This window comes from Zosterops lateralis, assembly GCF_965231275.1.
Source record: "Zosterops lateralis genome assembly, chromosome: 4".
Classification (NCBI taxonomy): Eukaryota; Metazoa; Chordata; class Aves; order Passeriformes; family Zosteropidae; genus Zosterops; species Zosterops lateralis.
The window spans coordinates 31,191,807-31,204,391 of NC_139765.1; the positions used below are offsets into that span (position 1 = coordinate 31,191,807).

Consider the following 12,585-nt stretch of genomic DNA (forward strand, 5'->3'; position numbering starts at 1 on the left):
CCAAGTGCCTGGGGAAGGAAGCCTCACTGAGCTACAGACATAAGTGCAGAGGAGGATGCCGAACTGCAAGCAGAATGCAAGAGAATTTGTTTTATGTATGTTCAGATAGTTTTATAGCATCCTTCTGGGAAGAAATGCAAGACATCTCAACAGAATAGTCTGTAGGATTGTTTACCTCATTATTTTGATTTTTCAATTGACCTCTAGATATGGAGAGGTAAGGTAGTATTTTTAGCAACATTCAAAATGGGCAGGAGCCATTTACCTCTCATACACAGTCTCTTGATTGCTTCTCTTGAGCAAGGAGAAAAATGTAACAGACATTCAGGTAAAAAAGAAAGAGACAATGAACCTCAGGCAAGCCATAATAATAGCGTAGTTAGGATGATTTATTTATTTGCCAGTCCTTGTGGGCTGCTTTGTGCTGACTTCATCCTGTTGCTTTAACCCTCTAGGCTCTGCATCATCTCGGCTCTGCGACTGTGGAGCTGCATCAGCTTCTCCATTCATTTCCTTTGCAGCATTAGGATTTGAATGATAACGAAGGTGAAACAGGGTATTCATGGCAGGCTCAAAGAACCCGAGAGCCCGGGATGCAGCTGGCCAGGCACTCGTGCGAGGTGTCCAACAGAGGAGAGCGGAGGATGCCAAAGCACAGCTCAAACCCCACACGAATGGGTTATAGAATGACAGAATTTACTGATGGGTATTTTTCCTTGGGGGGAGGGGGCGGTGGGAGATGTACTGCATTGGGAGATCTGAAATCAGAGTTTACATTTCCAGTTTAAATCCCAGTCCTGTTATTCACTTCCAACGTCTCCCCGGACAACTCACTCGGGCTCAAGCATTGATAACCCCACTTGTTTTTCTTTCTCCAATCGAAGGGCCTTCGGCTGGAGACTGGGGAGCGCCGAACACCTGCGGCCCCCACACCTTCCCCGTTCTCTTGAGGGGGCTGCAGGGCTCCCCGAGGGCGGGGCACGCCTGGCGGGAGCTGGAGCCGGAGCTCCCCAATCCGCACCGTGGCCATGAGGGGCCCGCTGGTTCCCGCCGCCCCGGACCCGCCACAGGGACCCCCTGCCCAGCGCCCCGAGACACAGCGAGCCCCGCCCGGGCCGCCCCGGGCTCAGGGGCCCCAACGCGGCTCCACCGGCCCCTCTCGGGCGGGGAGGTCCGTGGGGAGACCCCGCCCCGGCCCCGGCCCCGGCGGTCCCGGCAGGGCAGGGCGGCCCCGCGGCCCCCGGGGAGAGCCGCGCCCCGGGCTCCCTTAGGGCGCCTCCCCCGCCGGCACCGCCCCCGGCCCCGGCTCGGCCCCGGCCCCACGCACGGCCCCCGCCCACCGGGGCAATCGGCTCGCCCCGGGCGGAGCGCGGCCTCTCCCGCCGCCGGGGGATCCCCGCCCCTCAGGAGGCCCCGTCCCCGCGGGCGGAGGGACGCGAGGGCCCGGCCCGGCCCGCCTGGCCCCGCCCCCGGCCCGCCCCGCGGGAGCCGCTCGTGGCAAAGTCACCGACCCCCGAAGCCCGCCGGGCTCCATCAAACGCCGCGGCCCCGCCCGCCGACGTCATGGAAACAAGCGCGTCAGGCTCCCTCCCGCCAGTGGCGGCGGCGGCGGGGGGCGGGCAGGGGACGGGGCTCCGCCCCGCGGGCGCCGTGCCCACCGGGGCCCCGCCTCCGCCGCCCCCATTGAAGGCTCCGCGCGTCGGGACCCCCTTCCCGGGCCGAGCCAGGGCCCGTCACGTGGCCGCGCTCCGCAGGCGGCGAGGGAGGCGGCGGGACCGGCGGCGGCGGGAGCGGAGGGGGCGGCGGGCGGTGAGTGAGTGACCGCGGCGGGCGGAGGCGGGGGGCGGGAGGATCGCGGCGCTCCGCCCCGGCCCGCCCCGCCCTGCCCGGTGGCGCCCGGCGCCCGTAGCGGTGGCTCTGCGGCGCAGGGGCTCGGCGCGGCTCGGCGCTGCCCGCTGCATGCGGGGGAAAGGAGGCGGGCGGGCCCCGGGAGCGGCGGCGGCGGGAGCGCCCGCCAGGAGGGCGAATCGCCGATTCCTGCCGGTGAGGCCACGGGGGCGGGGTGGGCGGTCCGCACCCCCCTCCCTCCTCCCTTCTCCTCCCCCGGCTCTCCCCGCGCCGGTGCCCCCTCCCTCCCTCCTTCCCTCCCTCCCCAATTCGGTGGCTGGTTCCCCCCCGCCCCCTCTCCCGCCCTCCCCGCGGCCGCAGGGCGGGGGCGGCGCGGCGGGGCCGGCCGTGGGCAGGGCGGGGAGCGCGGGGACCTTGTGCGCTCGGCGAGCGAGAGAACGAGCGAACGGGCGGGCGGGCGGCGTCAGGTTCACGGGCGCCCCGTCCCGGCCCCGGCTGGCGGCCGTGTCGGCCCACGGCGCGGAGGTAAGCGCGGCGGCGGCGGCGGCTCGGGCGGTTCTCCTCCGGCCGGCCGAACGGGGCCGGGGCGGGCGGCAGCGCGGCGGCAGGTGCAGCGCCGCTCCGCTCCCCTCCCGCCGCGGGGCTGCGAGCCGCGCCGGGCTCGCTCGGGGGGCGGCGGGGCCGGGGGGACCGGGTGCCGCGCTCCCGGGCTTTCGGCGGCGCTCCCCGCAGGTAACCGGAGCGCGCACCTGGCCGCCGCCGTGTGAGCCGGGGCGCGGCGTGACCTTGAGGGCGGCAGATGTGGGGCTGAGCCGCCGCGCCGTCGGGGACCCCGCGGGCGGGCACGGCACGGCCCTGCGAGCTCCCGGCGGGCGGGCGCGCACACGCCGCGGATTAAGGTGGTGCTCAGCCCCCGCCGCCCGCCGGGTTAAGTAGCCGGGATTAGCCCGCTGCGGCAGCACGACACCGACATCCCGGGCGCCTGGCCGCCCCGCGGGGGCTGGGAGCCCGGCACCCGCGCAGCCTCGCCCGCCGCCTCCTGCCTCCCTCGCCCGCCCCCCGCGCCCCCGGGGCGGTGTTTTTGGCCGCGGCCGAGTCGTACGCGGCTTTCCGTCGGAGCGGACGGGCCGGTTTGATTTATCGATGCCTGGCCGGGCTGCTCATCGACGGGCGCGGACGAGGAGGGGATGCGGCGCCGCTCCGGGCCCCGGGAGAGCGAAGCCCTCGGGGGCGTCTCGCCGCGGCTGAGCCCGTCCCCGCCCGCGGCCGCTCCGCGGTGGGAAGCGCCTCTAACGGCGGTGTCATCCTCGTCCCGGCCCTGCGGGTAACCTTTGGCTGCGCACCACGTGAGTTGGGAGCGGGCTGCAGCCGCCGCCGGGGATGGCCTGGCCTGGCGGGGCAGCGCTCGCCATGGGGCGCAGTGGGGCGGGCGGGTGTCCGCGTCTGCCCTGCCCTCCTGCCCGGCCCCTCGGGCAGCCCGTAACGGCTGAGGTCGGAAGGACTTAAAGGTTTTGAGAGGAAGATCTGGTGAAAAGCGGTCTGTGGTCCCCGAGAGCGTTTCCTTTAGAGCGCCCGGGCGAGCGGTGTTCACGAGGGGCAGGAAGGGGCTCACTCTGAGCCCGGGGAAGCGTTTAAGAAAGGGAGAGCTGTGCTTGAGTCTGCCCCAGGGTTTGCAGCCCGAGGGGCAGTGTATTAGTTCAGCTGTAATAGGCGTTTGTGTAGTGCTGTGCGTGATCCATACTGCACAGAAATATATTTTACATTTGATTTTTTAAACTGTAGCGGCTGGTGACGACAGACATGAACAGTAATAAAATTTTGGGGGCTTTTTTTCATGTCGTTTTAAGATCCACGTTTCAGAAATCTTTAAATACCTGTTCTATATGGCATTTGTAAATTTGTAACTTCAGTTGCTGAGGCTTTCTTCTCAAGGTCTGTTCAGAAGGAACTGGAGATTGTACCTTAATGCTGTGTCTGAAACCGTCATTTAGAGAACGTCCGCGGGTATCTCGCCTCACAGTGCTCCAAAGGTGACTGGCTAGGTGACTGTTCGAATCATGTCCCTTCTTAAAAGTCAAGTTCCAAGCCCACTGTGGTTGTGAAATATCTTCCATCATTAGTGGTTGCCAGTCTTGACTTCCCGGGGAGTGAAGTGAGTGCGCCTTTGGAAAACCACCGCCTGTAGAAAAGCTGCAGCATCTCTAAAACATTCCTGGGTCCCAATGAATTTGGGTTAAAATAATGTGTTTAAGTGCTTGGAAAGGTGTTGGCTAGATAACTTGCCAATTCCTTGGTTCATGATACTGTGTGTTCAGACGGTGGTAGCTGTAGCTATAGCCAGGGCTACTTTTTTTTCCGGCTGTTTGTTGGTGCTTTTCAAGTATTTCTTCCAAACATCACGAATCGTTAATTCCAATAGAAGTAAACTTGTGTATCTTTAAACCATTGGCTCTTCTGGCAGGAATAACTTCCAGTGTACTAGGACTTTAATACTTATGGCATAATGAATGGAAACTCTCGGTGTCAGTGGAAAAAGTGGTCACTGAATTCAGTGAGGAAAAAAACTCATACACTTCAATGTGAAATATTCAGTCTGGAAGAGCATCGTTGTGTGGTTCAATTTATTGCTGCTCCTACTGATGATTGTGGTAACCGACCCAGGCTCAGTTAGCTGAAGGAAACATGGATCCTGTATTGTGTACAGATACTTGCAGGTTTTCCCAATCGATGTTCCTATGTCAGTGCTAAATTGCAGCATTACTACTTCTATCCACTCAAAGAAAAACGCATGGAAAACCATGTGTATTATTAAAATTATGTAAGTCAAAACAAATTTTAAAGGCAATTTTGGATGTACTATTTGTAAGCACACATACTGTGACTTCTGCATATTAAGCAAATGTTTTTGGGACTTTAAAGGAGAAAACAAGACTTCTGTCCCATTAGCATTGAGTAAACTGTGTATCAGTTTCTTACACAAAGTTGCATTACATACAGATAATGCACAAGGAAGAGATCCCCATTCATGTAATACATATTCAGCTAATAATCTGGGGGTGATCCTGCAAATTAAAATCCAGTGTAGTCTAAAGGTAGAGTCTCATTTAGAAAGTCACTCTTTTGTGGACCACAATATAGAGAACTTCTGTCAGCTGTTAAAATTGCAAACCTCTAAACTGTGTTGTAGAAAGCTTCAAAGGAAATTGAGACGCTTGAAAGTGTCCTGTAGCAAAGGCACAAAGGTCTAGTAATTACTACTATTATCTTTATTTCAAACGGTTTGAATTTATTTGGAAAGAAGAATGTGATAAATGAGAGGTAATAATGAGATGATACCAAGAAGGAGGAAACATAGGCTTCATCTGTACCTCAAAACCAGATGCTTTTGAAGAATTAACTTTATCGACATTTAAGATTTTAGAGTTGGGAACTTACTATTAACTGACAAGTTCATAATGAACCTGCAAAACAATCAATAACATGCCATAGCAAGCAAGTCTCCCTTGACTTGAGGGTGGACAAGATAACCTAAAGTATCTTCTAACTCGAATTTCTTCCATTAAGGTAGACTAAATATTAATGGCATTCTTTACCACTGAAATGTGACCTCAGTAATGTCTTTCAGTGTTTGAACTCTTTATTTTTATATATGTTCTCTTCTGTTATTAAAGGGAAAATAATACTAGTGCAAAAAGGGATTCGTGTTTTATTGAAAGGTGAAGTCAGGTGTCAGTTAACAAAATTTAATGCAGAATAACAAACAGCTATGTTTAGTCCTGGGCATTTAAAACTAAATATCTTTCGAGAAATAAGGAAGACTGCTCGAATATATAAGAGATCCCTGTTATAGAAATGCATGCTTACTTTATTACAAAAGAATCAATAAAATTGCAGTAATAGTCTTAAATTTGTATTCTCTAGTATTTTCTACTTGTCTTAAAATAAGTAATAATAATGAGAGTTGTTAAAAGTTGCAGTTAAGGAGATAAGGATCTTTCTCTATAGAGTATTTTAATTAAAAACTAGATAAAATCTAGGAGTTGCAGAATTGTGTTCAAAAAGCTAGGATTGGCTCTGCCTACTGGCTTTCTAGAGTGTGTGCAATAGTCTCAAGCAGATTTTTTTTTTGCTCTTTTATTCAAACCTGTTAAATTTTCTCTGAAGACATTTTTATTTCTTCTTGCAAAGTTTTAACAGATCGAAGAACCAGGGAGGCAGGAGAGATGAGGTGATACTGTTGCTGGTTTGAAAAAGAGAAGTGAACCTATGATGCTTTATGTAGAGGATGGGTATTTCTCACAAGCATTAAGATTTAGTAATTTAATTCAAAATAGCTTGCCTTCATAAAGACTGGATTCCTTCACTTTTCAGTATCTAGTATTTGTGTTCTCCTAACTTGGGCTTCAGTTAGCTGAAAAGAACATATTCATTAATTGAACAGCAGAGTGATAAAAAAGTAAGTAAGAATTTTTTGCTCATTAAGTCCTCCAAACATCTGTTAATGCATGTAAAAAATAAAAATGTGTTCAGCAGTTTCACACAAAAGATGTGAGCAATGATAATGAGCAGTATAGAAGGAGGATTTCCAGGAGGTGGCATGTACAATGAAATCAACAGGCAAAATATTAGATTAACCCATCTTGGAACAGTTGCACCTACTCACACAGAATGTAATTTCTGCACAAACACATGATATTGTCCAGTTTGTGTTTTATTTTTAAATTATCAGGCTTTCAAATACAGTTAATTAAAATGAATTTTTAGTTTTCATGACAGATTTCACTTGATATGAGCAGTGTCTTTGAAGGATCTGTCTGTTCAAGCTATTGATATTCCAGTAAACGTTATGAAGATTATTTTTGCTGCCACTTATAAATCTTACTCTAACTGACAGATGACAGCAGGAGGTGTTATTAGTTTAATTTTGGTGAATTGCAAAGTAGGTATGAGGCTTTTTCCATTGGTTTTTCAAAGGTCTTGTGGGAGAAGAAATTTAAGGAAAATGTAGGAGGCATTTAAAAAGAAATCAGAAATAGATCTGAAAATAAATATAACTTTTTTTTGTCCAGTAAGAGATAATATGTAATTGCTATTACAAAGCAGACAAATAACATCTGCCTTGCCTTTGAAGGGGAATGGACTGAGAAAGAAAATCTATTCCTCCTTACTGGTGTTAGCAACTGTACTGTGCAGTTAAAGAGTGCAGAGATGCATTTTGAGGATGACATTTGATAAACTTTGGTGCTGGCCACTAAGCCTGGCTGGTTCTGCCACTTACAGCATGACCAGTCTCAGCACTAGGTGTTGCCCTGGCTTCTTGTTGGCTATAATCTGATGCTGCTTTGTAGAAGAGAGTTAGGTAAGTTTCTGCATGGCCTCAAATTTACAGTGGACTTCAGTGGTTTGAATGTCTCTTTTCTTTTTAATATTGTGCATGAGCTGGATGTTGTGTTAATTCCCAGTGAGCACAGGAAACACCATGTTCTTAAAACACACTTCTGGGAGCCTATCACTTGTAATCTGCTACCCTTACTTGTGCCCTTATATTCACAGAAAGATAAGGTAGCAGCAGGGAAAACAACGCTATTGCTTTCTCACCATTTGGTGTACAGTGTCTGGTCAGAGGCGGCCCAGGATGTACCATATTCTGCATAGTTGATAGCAACAAACCCCAACTCAAGGCAGGAAAGATGATTCATCTCACTCTGCTTTAAGCAGCTTCTGGGATGTGCACCCCAAGGGTTATAGTGGTGTGCTCTTTTTCTGCTTATGTCTTCATTAAAACTTTAATATCCATTTTAAGATTTTTGAGTCAAAGATGAACTTAATCACCTTTACATCATGTACAGCAGTGAAAGAAAAATCAAACACTCCTTGCTGGAGCGTTACAGATGTGCCTTTATGTAGAAATCACATAACTTTTTTCACTTGTTATTTGACCAGTGACTGGTGGCTTGTCTGCATGGCTCTTTCAGGATTGCCCCTGTGTCTCTGCAAATACAAGGATGTGTTGCGTATTTTGGCTTCTGTCTAGATTTTAAATAAAACAACTGCTGACTCCAAATGGGGAGAGGAGGAAGAGTCATTAGCTGTATTTGATGGAGTTTTTGCCCTGTAGAAAGAAATAACCTTAGTGCTATGGTCTTTATTGAAATAAGGAGCTTAGGCCACTAACAATAAAGAAGTCTTGTAGCTACAGCACGCTTTTTAAAAAGAATATTTGTAGAATGTCCTAAAAAGTTGAAGGTGGTCACTGTGACTCTCCAGAAGCTTAAAAAACATTTGGTTTATATGGTAGGTGTTTCAGGAGATAAGAGTCTTTTAAGTCGCCATCAAAAGATTTGTTAGTCACTTCTGTTAATGTTTGATGCTTTTTTAATATTCCAAAACTTTGTCAGACTTTTATGGTGGCCTTCTGAAGCTGCTTGTTGATCAGCATAATCCAAGAGACTGAGAACAGAGAGAGCATCATTTTTAATTGCCTCTTTAGCTTGTGACTGTGAGTGCAAAGTTTCATGGGCTGGCTGAGGTGGCCTCATGGCTACTTTAATTTCCATCCTAGGCTAACTGCAGTAATTCCCTCCTCCTTTGTGCCATCTCTGCCCCTTTCAGTGTACTCAGTGCACCACTAGACATTTTGTTACACAATCTTTGTGCACAAGCTGGTCTCTCCAAGTTGAGAAGTGAGGATCATGTGAGAAAAGCAACACGAATCTTTGGATTGGTGGTTGGGAATGTTCCCCCTTGTGCAGTAGTTGTGTGAAGCCATTCTCTGGAGAGTGTTAACCTTTTCACATGGGAGAACTTGAAGTTATTGTTTTGACAGTAGAAGGGAGAGTGGTTTGAGTGCCAGTTTTCAACTAATAATGTTCCATGAAAGTATATTTGTTAAAACAGAAGAACTATATGGCTGGGTGGTTTCTGATACTACAGTGGAGGAAGAGAAATTGTGCTTGTTGTGTTGAGCATCCAGACTTGCTTTCTGATGATTTTACATAGAGAACTCTATTTACGAATAGATAGTAACAATAAATGGGTAGAAAATGTGGCAGGTGTGGTTGATCCTTAAACTGTTTAAGAAAGAGTGGTATTTTTGAATTTCTTCTAGTTATTTAGATCTAGTAGATAGTAGATCAGGATCTTAATATATGTATTGAACAGGAGTTTCTTTGCTTTCATCCAGGTGCTACTGCTATCAGTGTTGATATTGCACTTCAAAGTGCTTTACATTGCTTAGATCTGCCATTTTTTCTTCACTTGGGAATGAAGCTGGTGCAGAACTTCATGAAGCCTATGGAACATAGTGCAAATCAATACTTTAATTAGAGCAGTATCTACCAGCCTCACTCAGTTGAGGCTGTATGAAACATGAAATGATTTAAACTGGCTGTCAGAGTTTGTGCCAGATGGCTTTCAAATATGCATAGTTGAGACTGACAGCTGGAGAAGAGAGTAAGGAAGGTGCTTTACCACTGCTAGCACAACTGCTTTACTTCTGCTTTATTAATAACGCAAATCATTTCGGCTCGTGTTCACCTATTTCTGCTCTCAAATCCATGTAGTTAACATTGACAGTGATTTTTCTTATTCTGCAATGAGCTAGCTTTGCATAGTGAAACATCTTGACATCTACGCAGAGTCTGCTTTCAGATGCATTTTGATAATAGGTGGATCTTGTTGTGGTGACAGCAGATCTAAGGATTTGTTCCTAAACTAGAGCTGTATTTCTAAAGTGATTTGAAAGAGATTTGGGAATAAAGGACTAAATTCTCCGGGATTTGAGAAAAGCATGGTCCTTTATTCTGGATTTGTGTGTATGTGCGTTGTTTACTGGTAGTGGAGGCACTTAGAGTGGAGTTATCCTTCATACAGAATCACCCACTCTGCAATGCATACCAGGTTATAGGAAGCTTTTGAAAGAACTTTGGTAAAAACACTTACATCCAAAATTAAATACCAGCATATGAAACAGTGGTACATGCTAAGTCTTGCTTGTGAGTGAGTAATTTGTGCATGGCTTTCTTTTTTTCTTGTTGATCCTGGTGTTACCGTGCACAAGACAGCAGCTCCTCAAACCATATTAGCAAAATGGTTTAGAAAAAGTTGTCTTGGTTGTGTGAAGTCTGACACCTAAAACTGTGTTGTACTACCTTCAGGAAATTGGTCTACCAGATAGAAAAATAAAAGGGATGTATGCTTGAGGGGACTACTTCATATTTTCTGGGAAGATAGTTGTAACATTCTTGATAGATGAACCTCTCATTCCAAAACTTCAACACTAAATTTGCATAGGCTCAAAGCTTTATATTTGCCTTCTGTTGATAGTCAAATCTAAGGCTACAGAAATTAATATGGAGAATGAAGTTGTATATATAACCCTGGGCAAAATGCTTTGAACTGGGCAAAGTTAATGCATGTTATTTAAAGCAGCAATTGTAAAACAGGCCAATTTCAGGCTCCTGGTGAGGAGATGACAGAGGCCCCTCCTGAGCATTGCTGAGCTGACAAAGTAAAACACTTCTAATGGGCTTTCCTCTCACTATCTCAGTTGACAGTAGCTGAAAATGGTGACGTGGTAGTAGGGCTACTCCATGGCCTAGATTCCTGGAGGGAGGATGAACAGGAGAGCTGAGGCTGGCTGGCATCTGTACCCTGCCACAGGGAGGAGGATGCCTGTAGGAAGGGTCTTGGCCACCCTGCAGGACAGGGAGCCTTGAGCCAGCTGCAGGGCTCTCCTCTGCAGGAGATACTGGCCCATGTTGGGTAGCATGAGCAGGAGTGTGACCAAGTGGCTTTTGCCTTTAGTCGTGCTTGTGAAGCCACATCCAAAAATGGTGCCTTGTTTTGCACCTCTCCTGGCAGTCGATGAGGGGCTGTCCTGTGGTGTGTGGGGAGAAGTACAGTGAGGTGGCTTTGCTTGACCTGGAAAGGGGAAGGCTGAAGAGGGACCCTGGTGATGGTCTGTAGTGGGCCCTTGGAGGGCAGGTGCACCTAGGGTCACCTTTTTCCCAGGGTGAGAGTGGGGGTGTGGAGAAGAGCTTCCATGATTGACTTGAGCTGATGAGGCCGGTGCTGGCTGGAAGGGGCAGTCCCTGTCACTGTGTGACCTTCAGGAGGAACCGCTGGTGTTGTTGCTGTCTTCCTTGTCACTGGCTCTCATCTGGGGCTGTCCCCTGACCTTGAGGTGAGGTGAACGGCAGTGCTGGCTCAGGGCTGTACCTTCTGGCAGTAGCACAGGCTTGGGTAGTCCTAAACTAACTGTGAAGCCACATCCTTCCTCTTGCTCTGACATGGTAGTGCAGCTGCTTGATATGCGAGTTCAGCCCAGCCGACTGTGCTTAACTTTGGCAGAGCAATCCTGGCCACTTACATAAGCGTCTTAAAAAACTGAAACTAGTCACTCTGGGCTGCTTCTGTTGCTCAAGCGACACAAGCGCATCCAAGATGAGATTCATGTGACTATTTTAGATCATGTCCTACGTGCCTGAATTTAATATTTTGATATATATGTTTTCATTTTTCCATTGCTTATTTACAAAAACCACCTGAAGTGCCTACCTTAGAGGTAGGTGTTCCCATTTGGTCAGGTGAATCTTGCATATAATGGAGGGAGTGTAAAATTTTAACCCATGAAATGTGCACAGGCTTCAGAACTTGAGATAGACCCTTCAGAGGGTGAAAACAGGTGATGGGGAAGAGCACAATTTCAACACTGACTTTTTAAAAAGCTCTTGCATCTGCTGCATGCTATTACCAATTATTGAAGTACTAAATCTTGGGGAATGATTAATGTTAGAATCAGTGGTTGTTCAGCTGTGTACTAAATGGAAGGGTTTCAGGTTAAAAACTGAGATAACAACAAGCCTCTGTAGATTCTTGAAGGCAGCTGTAGTGATTCTAAAGTATAAAATTCTGTAGAATTTGCTGTAGAAACTTCACCAAGAGGAAGTGCTCATGTTTCAAGGGGCTTTTCAGCCCTTTCCACCACACCCTACTTACTTTATATAAATGGATTCTGTGTCTTAACTTGCTGATTAGAAGCCTAATGTCAGCCTCTCAAATGTGAAGTGTGTTACAAACATGGTTAGTTGGGAGCTTAGCAAGGCTCCAGTTGCCGGATGAATTAGAATTTGTGGTATGTTTCCTGTGAGTATGGTTTCATATTTACTTCACTCAAGCAGGTTCACTGGAGTTCTGTGCCGTATTTTGAGTTGCCACTGGCATTGGATTATCTGTGTAGTGAGTCTGGTTAGATAACCATTCTTCCTGATCAAAAAAGCATTTTTACTATCTGTATAAGCTTTTTGTGTACCTGCAGGAACTTCACTGTTGTCACAAGAGACTGCAGTGACTTGGGGAAGGAAGGGGTGATTGGAGTGGTTGGTATGCATCCTGATACTTGATCGTTACCATGCTTGTGATGGAAGAAGCATGGCATGGCTTTCCTTGCTATGGTTGCTCTGCATAGAATGTATTGAGCAGCTGGAGTCCTGGGAACCACCCAGGCATAGCACACAAATGGAGAACACTGCAGGAGCTCTGAGTTTCAGCAGCAAAACTGTGAGGTGGCTTTGTTGCATGATAGGGGTAAAACTTTTTAGTCAGCTATAAAATATCATGTAAGCTCTGTAAGAGGGGAACCAGTTCAGCCCACTCTGACTTACTAATTTTGTGAATCTGCCACGTGAAAACAAAGCTGAGAAGTGAACGCCACTTTCATGTAGATGGGGAGAAGAA

The 12,585-nt window shown here is 48.5% G+C and overlaps 1 protein-coding gene across 3 annotated transcripts in view; it reads left to right on the top strand.

The window, feature by feature from the left end:
* The first annotated feature begins 1,959 nt into the window (after positions 1-1,959).
* ATP2B1 (ATPase plasma membrane Ca2+ transporting 1) overlaps positions 1,960-12,585 on the top strand; it is a 63,201-nt gene continuing 52,575 nt past the window's right edge. For 2 of the 3 annotated variants that reach the window (XM_083859935.1, XM_083859937.1), the window contains exon 1: positions 2,299-2,373. The gene's annotated coding sequence lies outside the window, so the exon portion shown is untranslated. Of the gene's footprint in view, positions 2,044-2,298; positions 2,374-12,585 lie in introns of those variants that run through there. The other variant, XM_083859936.1, reaches the window with a different exon arrangement.